Raw genomic sequence first — 8,702 nt, 5'->3', positions numbered from 1 at the left:
CTCATTTCTTGCATTTGACCCTGTTCTCCTCCCCCTTCCATGCCCCAGCCTTGCAAGGTAACAACTTGTAATTTAGCAACAATTACAACTTGTAATTTAGCATCAAAAGCGCTACTGGTAGGAGATGCAGGGCATATAGCTTAGGTTTCCACTTACGATTTTGTGGCCTAATTATAAACTTATGAGCTTATGGTAAGTTTTTTTTATACTTCTATAAGACCTGTATTTCTCTTGTTTGGGTTTGTTTGGTTTTGGGGTTTTTTTGAGAAGGAGAATTTAGGAAGGTGTGTACAAGCACACCTTAGTACAACAAAGGTCAAGTCCTTGGTACTCAAAGAAAGGCACATTTAATGTTGGCCATCCCACCCTAATTAACCTGGTGTTTTCTCCTCTTCCTCCTATCTCTCAAAACCACGTGAGAAATTCGAGTGAAATCCCCACAGCCAGATCTATTCTCATCCAGTTATTAAGGAGTATGCCTAAGGAAGCATAACACATATCATATAAAACTCCACAGAATTAGGGTAAAAGACAGGAGGTAAGAGATGCAAGAATCATGGTTCTATGTTGCCATCCTCCATTCTGATTTCTGGGGAAGACGAGGCCTTTTCAGCCCCACCTGGAAGTCAGCAGCTGCTTGAGTAGAGATTCTCAGAACTGCTTGCAAACAGCCTGCAGACCAAAAAAATTCTGCAGGAATTAGATGAATGATTTCAAAACAGAGGATAGAATCAAGACAATCACAATGTACTCATGCATAATTCATGGTGGAGGGGTAAAAAAAGTGCATCTCCCGACTGCTTCTTTCACTCAGCCTTCTTTCACTTGAGGCCTCATCCAAAACTATTCAGACCAATGAGAGATGTTTCACCATCTTGAGCCTAAGCCAAGTCACTATCTGCTTACACCTGTTAAACAGATGGATAAGATGAAGCTAACACGAGTGAAGCGTGTTGCCCACAATCACACGAGACACCACAAAGGGTGAGCACTGAGTGAAGGTCCTATGGCACCTTCTACCTCAGTTGAGCACCTAAAAGCCAAGTGTTATGGTCTGCAGCCCTGATATATGCAACAAGGTAAAATCTCTCTCTCATGCTGGGGCTTTTGAATTGTTAATTCATACTGATACCATAAAACCAGAAGCAACTGGAAAACACCTCGGTTTATAAATCAAACATAAAGAGCAAAACATAAGGACAAATACTTCAGTTTCCTTCAATTTTGTTGTTTTTCTTTTCAGCTGAGTACAGCTGAGCTGCCATATAAATATTTAAAACAGCTGCTCATCAGGAAAAAGGTACAAAATCTGTATTGTAGCCTTAGCTGTGTGGTTCTGACACATTTGAAAGTCTTGACTGTATTTGAACTGTGCTATTGCAGCCTTGTGTTATTTACTGCAAATTAAAAGGAATCAAGATCCCTCTTCAGAATGCTCTTCCCCTTTTCACGTTGCTAAATGTTGCATTGCCTCCTGTCTTTTCCATGAAATTAAGCTTTGACCACTTAATTGATTAATTCTAGAGAGCAAAAGCTACATAGAGACATTTTCTTCAGAGTCAATCAGGTTTTTGTTTGAGCTGACAGTTGTTCAGTCTTTTGTAAATACTGCAGTTAAATGAAAAAAAAACCCCTGAATATGAGCTTGTTTCTCCAAATATTATCTGACTGGCTCTTCTGAATTACATGGAGATTTTCAGATGGGACAAGTTAGTGTTATTTGACCTTGCATAAGATACATTGGAAAAAAATAAGAAGAAATGGAATAATGTTAAATCTAAACTCATACTCCTACTAGAAGCCTTTTCTGCAATGCCAGAAATCAAATACTGTCAAGAAAACTAAAAACATGCATGAACAGTATACATTTCAGCTCGGGATACAATACAGCACTTTTCTGATGAGCTGCTGTTTAAAATATTTATATGTCAGCTTAGCTGTGTTCCCTTGAAAAGAAAAAAAGACCATTGACAGGATAGGAAGCGTTTGTCCTTACCACATCTCAGGTTTTTATGTTTGATATATAGAACAAGATATTTTCCCTTTGCTTCTAATTTTGTGCTATGAGTAAGTATAAATTAACAATTCAACAGTCCCAACACAAGCAAGAAAATTCACCTTGTTGCAGAATTCAGTTTAAAGAAGTTTAAAGACTGCAGACCATAACACCTGGCTTTTAAGTGTAGGACTAAGGATGAAAATACCAGAGGACTCCTCCTGCCTTCCCACAGTCCTCATCTGAAGCTGAGAGAGCACTTTCTGATTACAGACCCTCAGTGGTGTCCTGCTTCACCTTGACAGTGTGGCTTGTTTGGTCTCTGCTCCTGTTTCATAACAGGGGTAAGCAGATGCTGACTTCTCAGGGAAATTAAAGCCAGGACAAATCAATAAAGCATCTGGCCTGATGTGCTACATACTGTATAATCTCAAGCAACTTGGAATATAAGTTTAAGAAAAATGTATCTCCAGAAGTGCCTCTGGTACCACTGGGAAGATAGGAAAAAGCAGAGAACTTGTCTCATTCCTTGATATTTTGTCATCATAGTTAATCTGTGTCATTGTTGACAAGTTGGGATATTTTTCTTATATGAATTTATCCCTTTTACTTTCCAGACATGAATGTTTATGGTGTTCTCCACCCAGGTAAAGAGCTCCTTAGTCCTAAAGCTTTTCTCTGCTTGAAGGTGACTGATCGGATCACCTGATGATAATATTTTTAGCAAGCTAAACAGACTGAACTCTTTAAATAATGTAATTTTCTAAAAACTTTTTTTCTTTGGCTTTTGAGGTAATCTTTAAGACTTGCTGATACACAGCATGGTCCAACTAGAAGCAGGCCAAATATTTGCTGCTGAGATATGCTCCTCTCTCATGTTGCTCGTTATTTATGGGGTCAGGCTTCTGCTCAGGTCAGCCTTTGCCTTCAAATCTGCTTACAGACAGGATCCTTTCTGCTCAGACACAGTGACTTGTGAAAAATATTTCTGTGTTCTATTTTGGTGTCTGAAACAATTTCAGGGAGCAAATGAAGAGACAAAAAGGATCCTGCCACTCAAGACCAACAGAACTTGCTCCAGACTTTTCTTTGAGGAGCACAGCAGAATTGTTTCACACAGCCACCACCATCAGTGTTGCTGCAACTGACTCCACACAGTAGAATCTCTGTTTACACAGCCCTCTTGCAAAGAACACAAAAGACTCCTCTGTTTTGGGAGGCCCAGATGTAAAGAGCAGAATATAAGTGGAATGGTGGCAAATCACAGGTCTAGTTTTTGTGTTGCATGCATTAGCTTAACATAAGGTTAAGCTCTGGGTGCAAGCCATTCTGTCTTCTAAATTTCTTCACAACTGATGGGATTTTGGCAATGGTTGAAGCCAATCTGGTGACAAGGCAAGCAGCTGAAAGCTTACCTTGGCCAGAGAGAAATTCCCCACTGACCGCTGGCTACCTTATTTCCCCATCTCCCAAGTAAAAGCAGCCTAGCAGACCTTTTAAGATAGTGAGCAGAAGTATCTTCCCAATCAACACTACACTCATTTTTAAAAGAGAGAAAAAGGAAAAAAAAAAATCCCAACAGCTCACAGCAGCACAGCTTTGTTGTTCCATCCCTTGCAGAGATAACATTCAGTTCTTCATTCCCTCTGCAGCACTGTCTGCAGTGCTCACCTTGGGAAGGTGGAGAGAGAGAGAGAGAGAGAGCAAAGGATAAGGGGTCTTGTCCTGGAGGGAGGGAGGGCTTAGGAGTCAGAAGCAGTAACAGTGGCTGGATGGTGGGGAGTGAAAACCGATGTGAATTGGGAATCATGAGGCACAGGGAGACCGGTGAGAAGTGACAGAGGGCAGGGGACTGAGGATGCACAGGTGGTTGGTTGCTGGGGTGGGCAGAACTGAGGCAGGGGGAGGGCTGATGTTTGGTCTGCAGGCAAGGCTGGTGTGGAAGTTGTGGGAGAGAAAGGAATGTGCAGAAGGAGGCAGAAAAATATCTGAAAAATGCTCTCAGTAAACTGAAAAGAATGGCTGAGTATTTGTTATACAGACATGCTCTAAGTGTGGTCAAAAGGAAGACTCAAAACTTGAAAGTTAGGTTGAAATCTACTTTGTAGGACTTAAGGAGCATATAAATAACAACAATAAGATGCATAGGAAAGAAAATTACGCTGGAAGCAGCACAAAATTATACTTTCCCCAAATATGCTTCCAACCAGACTTCCTGAGCCAGAAGTGATACCCTTGCATTAAAACAAAAACCCTCAGTAGTTTTCTATCAGTTTGTCTGGTCTCATCTTGAATATATCTGAATTTTTAACATTTACATCATCTGGTAACAAGGAGCATGAGATCTTTGCTCCAGCTGTACTTAGCTACTACCTTACTCTCTCTGAGGAGCAAGGGCAGCATCATGCACCTGAACAAGGGGTCAAGGCCACAGGAGCAAACAGAATCCTCTCTCCAAAGATGTCACTGTGTAGGGGCACACAGGTACCTGGGATTTGGTCAAAGGACACCAGCAGTCTTTCCATTGACTGTCTTAGTTTCAGGTCTCGATCCTTAAAGGAGCCAGAGCTATTTGCTGATGTCTTAAGTTATGATTTGTTTAAAAGCTTCCCATCTGTTCAGGCTCGCACTCTGTTTCACATTGAAGTTACTGCTGGATGGATGTTGTAGAGTGATGATTTTGGAAACATTGTCATTGAGTTTTAATTTCTTATGTGATGTTTTGTGATTTTTTTTACAGATATCAGCACAAAAAGGCAAAGCAAAACCAACTGTGACAGAACATATAAAACAGTGTGAGCTGCCTACAGATAAATAAAAACTGTCCAAAGTAATAGAGACCAATATGAATCATGACCAATAAGCATATTTGTAATAATAAACATGTCATCTGTGTCAGATAAACAAATCACAAATATTAAAGATAACAAACAGATTATAAATAGAGAGACATCTCAAATTAGGATCATGTTTCTCAGTCCTAGTAGATATGAATTAGCAGCCATATCTGCCAAAATAAATCTGGCAGTCTCTCAGAGGTCATCATATCTAAAAAACCAATAAAAAATACTAATAAAAAACTAAAAAGAAGGAGAGTACAGAGAAGGAGAGGGCAGACAACCATTATTTTTTTTTTACTTCCACTAGTATGACATAGTTTAGAGAGATCAGGCTGCATTAGTGCTACTAAAGATGATATAAGCATGACAATGATAAGAAAAAACTGGAGGCAGAGTTGAAGGAGAGGCTTCCCCTGGTGGCTGCAGTTCTAACCCCAAACCTATAAGCTGCTGAGGCCTCATTTTGAAATCAGTGAGTTCAAGCCAAGCACAAAAGTCTGTCTAGCAGGAGCATCAGCTGGCAGTTTGCATTTACCTCCTTCTGCCAATCTTTCAGATGCAGATAACACTTTATTGATATGGCATGATTTTTGATGTCATGAAAAAAACGTGATAGAGTTTTTATTCTTTGATTCCGATGGTCGTAGAATGAAGCCAGTCAGTTTAAAAAGTGAACTAAAGTTAATTTTCAGGAGGAGATTAATAAAACAAGCTGTTCTTAATGCAAGCCTGGCACTAGTTTGTCATGCACAGTGGATGTACTATCCTGAGCCTCTGGAAAGGAAGAGGCTGAAGTATTGCAGCAAGAGGAATTCTTCCATAACATGTATTCTGTGTTTCACAGCATAAATTTCAGGACATAAACAGTATTATGCCAAACTGAACAGAACAGGCCCATAAAATACCAAATGTGACTGAAACAATACTGGGTTTGGCATTAATTTTTTGTATTTCCTTCCCTTCTGTGAAGGTAATGGTGCATACTCAAGGCCAAGATCCTGCTGCCTATATTCAAAGAGGGAATGGAGGAACTCATAATGTGATAGTCTTCCTGTCCTGGCTGAGTCTCCAAAGAGGAGAAGGAGCAAAAACTACCTCTTCAGTGCTAGTGCTGGTTCAGATAGACCCAGGGAATTACTGTGAGGGGAGCCCAGGTGGAGATGTTCTGGCATCTGCTGGCATTTTTACCAGCCAACATGCTAATTAAACCTCTTCATCCTTGCTGGCACTTCCAGTGGTGTCACTGCTGCTGCAGGTGAACTGCTAGCTAGCCCTGATTGGAACTTGTCTTGCTTAAACAGCTATGCTGTAGCCAGCAGACTGTTTGTTCAGTGGGCTCCTGAAAGATGAAAACACTCTTTTATGGCTGAGGGTCAATCTGTATGGAGCTAAAGGCAAGGGTTCACCGCATGGTTTCAGAGAGTGAATTCAGCTGCAGCAAAGGCTTCACCCTGCATGATGTCTACAATACTCTTCTAGTGGTTCTGAGTGAATATGCAGTACTTTGCAGTGATAGAGACAAGGTGGAATGTCGTACCATGGTTTGCATGACTATCAGGAATATTGTCAAGAGGATGGGGCCAGACTGTCTTTGGTTGTCCCCAGCAACAGGACAAGGGGCACCAGGCACAAACTGAAACACAGAAAGTTCTATCTGAATGTGAGGAAAAATTTATTTACTTTGAGGTGACAGAGAACCAGAACAGGATGCCCAGAGAGGCTGTGAAGTCTCTGAGATACTAAAAACCCACCTGGATGTGATCCTGTGCAATCTGCTCTAAGTGAACCTGCTTTATCAGTGGGGCTGGGCTAGATGATATCCAGAGGTCAACTCCAACCATTCTGTGACTCTGTGAATAAAGCCCAAAATAAAGTCAGGAGCTCTCAACTGTAAATACCAGACAGCATAATAAGAGGTAGGTGCTAACCTACTCTCCACTGGAGCTACTGCCATCACAGTTTGAATTTTAAGGGATATTCTTGTAGCTGGTTTATATTTTCATTTGCCTTCTGATAAGCCCTACATACTCATTTTGAGATACATCCAAAAATCCTTCTCTTCCTTTACATTTATATATTTGGATCCTTTCAGATATTTTTTCCCACATGCAGCAGTAGTTCTGTGAAGGTCCTGAGTCCTTTGACTCTCTTCCTTACAAGCCAGTTTCTTCTTCCTAATGCTGTTGGACTTACCTGTCCTGGTCATCTCTGTGTTTAGCCTATTCCCCTGCATGCTAGAAAGGTCAAGTCCCCCATTTTAAAGGCAGAAGTACCCCAAGGCTTTGCAGGCAGAGGACACCGGTGCCGTCTCACCATTCCGAGCAGGAGGCAGCTTGTCTTCAGCAATCCAGCTCAGCACCTCTGCCTTGCAGCAAAATACTTGGACAAAAATAGACAGAGGCCTCCTCAAACAAACTTACAGGATTTCTGAGCTCAACCCTGATTCTCTGCACTCAACGGAAAATTCAAGGTCATATTCATGTTCTGTGTAGTTCTGAGAACACATCTTTTGTTGTTGATTGAACAAAGCCTCTCAGCCTGAGCTGAGCTGAGAGGTTAGGAGCTTGGCTGTTGTCCTGTCTTCCTTCCTGATGAAAATCCTTGGTTCCTGGCTCATGTTAGTGGATGAAGTCCCCATTGAAATGGATGTAGTGACTTTTTTGTCACAAATCGGTTATTTGCCAAAATAAACATTTAGTCAATGCAAAATTATTTGTGAATTTGAGATGCACTCACTGAACATTTTGGAGGTTTAAAACAATGAGGACAACATTATAGGAATGACAAAGTGCTTCTTTTTGAGGTATTTTTGTTTGCATGTCCTAGATGAAGCCATGAGATGGTGGGAACAGAGTGGAATCCTACACCATCGGGTGTCTTTCTGCCTTTCTGCTAAACAGTTCCTGGTCAGGATGCTCTCATGGACCATGACAGAATGATGTCATATGTTGTCCTCATTATAACCCATTTCTCAGGGAAGAGGCTTTCCATTGGCATACAAGGCACATCCCTTTCCTGCTCTCCAGTTTGCATGAAACTTCCCAGACTTGTGAGGTTTGAGGGTGGGGTTTGTGTTTGTTTTTGTTGGTTTTTTTTTTCCCTAAGCCCTTTGTCTTCTCCCAGGAACAGAAAAAAAATTAAGCCTAGAGTAGTTACCTATAGATGCTTAACCTCACTATTTTTTAAAAAATTAGCTATGCAGTTTAACTAGCGTGTAGAAGTACTGATAGAAGTATTTAATAAATAAATGCATAGGTTTTATTATAAAACAATGACAAAGATGCTGTTAAAATAGATGCTGTGTTGCAAACTGTATTATTTTGGCCTGTTCACATCTCTCTAAAATGGAGGGGGAATTAAAGGCTAAAGTAGAAGGTATATATCCTACTGCTTTGTAAATGAAAAGAAAGATTATATCTGTAAGTCTTAGAAATAGAATTAAGTAGGGACCTGATGTTATAATACAGACGCAAAATAAATTCATGTTTCTAGAGAAAAATGTAGTGAAATTAGCATGGCACCTTGGCATAGAGCTATTACAAGTCAGTTAATATGGCATAATTTTAAGGACCACCAGGAAATTTGGCCTGCAGCACAGAGGAATTATAATAGCCTGCTATAGTAAGCTTTGAAGTGAAATTGCTTCATGTGAATACTGCAGAGCATTAGCAAGCATCTGAAAGATTGAAATGCAGAGGTAATAGCTTCACTGGAAATGTTTAACATGTATTTTACTGCTCATTCAGAAAGAAAATATTGCAGGTAGGAATTTCAAGTTTTTACTAAATTTTGATTTGAGTAGAAACTGGGAAAAAAAAAATCTCTGAAGGTAATGCTTAGGCTCTTCTATGAATCTAGTCCTTTGC

The sequence above is a fragment of the Manacus candei genome, unplaced genomic scaffold (genome assembly GCF_025592945.1).
Source record: "Manacus candei isolate 608988 ecotype Guabito, Panama unplaced genomic scaffold, ASM2559294v1 h1tg000018l, whole genome shotgun sequence".
NCBI classification, from domain to species: domain Eukaryota; kingdom Metazoa; phylum Chordata; class Aves; order Passeriformes; family Pipridae; genus Manacus; species Manacus candei.
The sequence above is the reverse complement of the archived record's forward strand: the minus strand, read 5'-3'. Positions refer to the sequence as shown.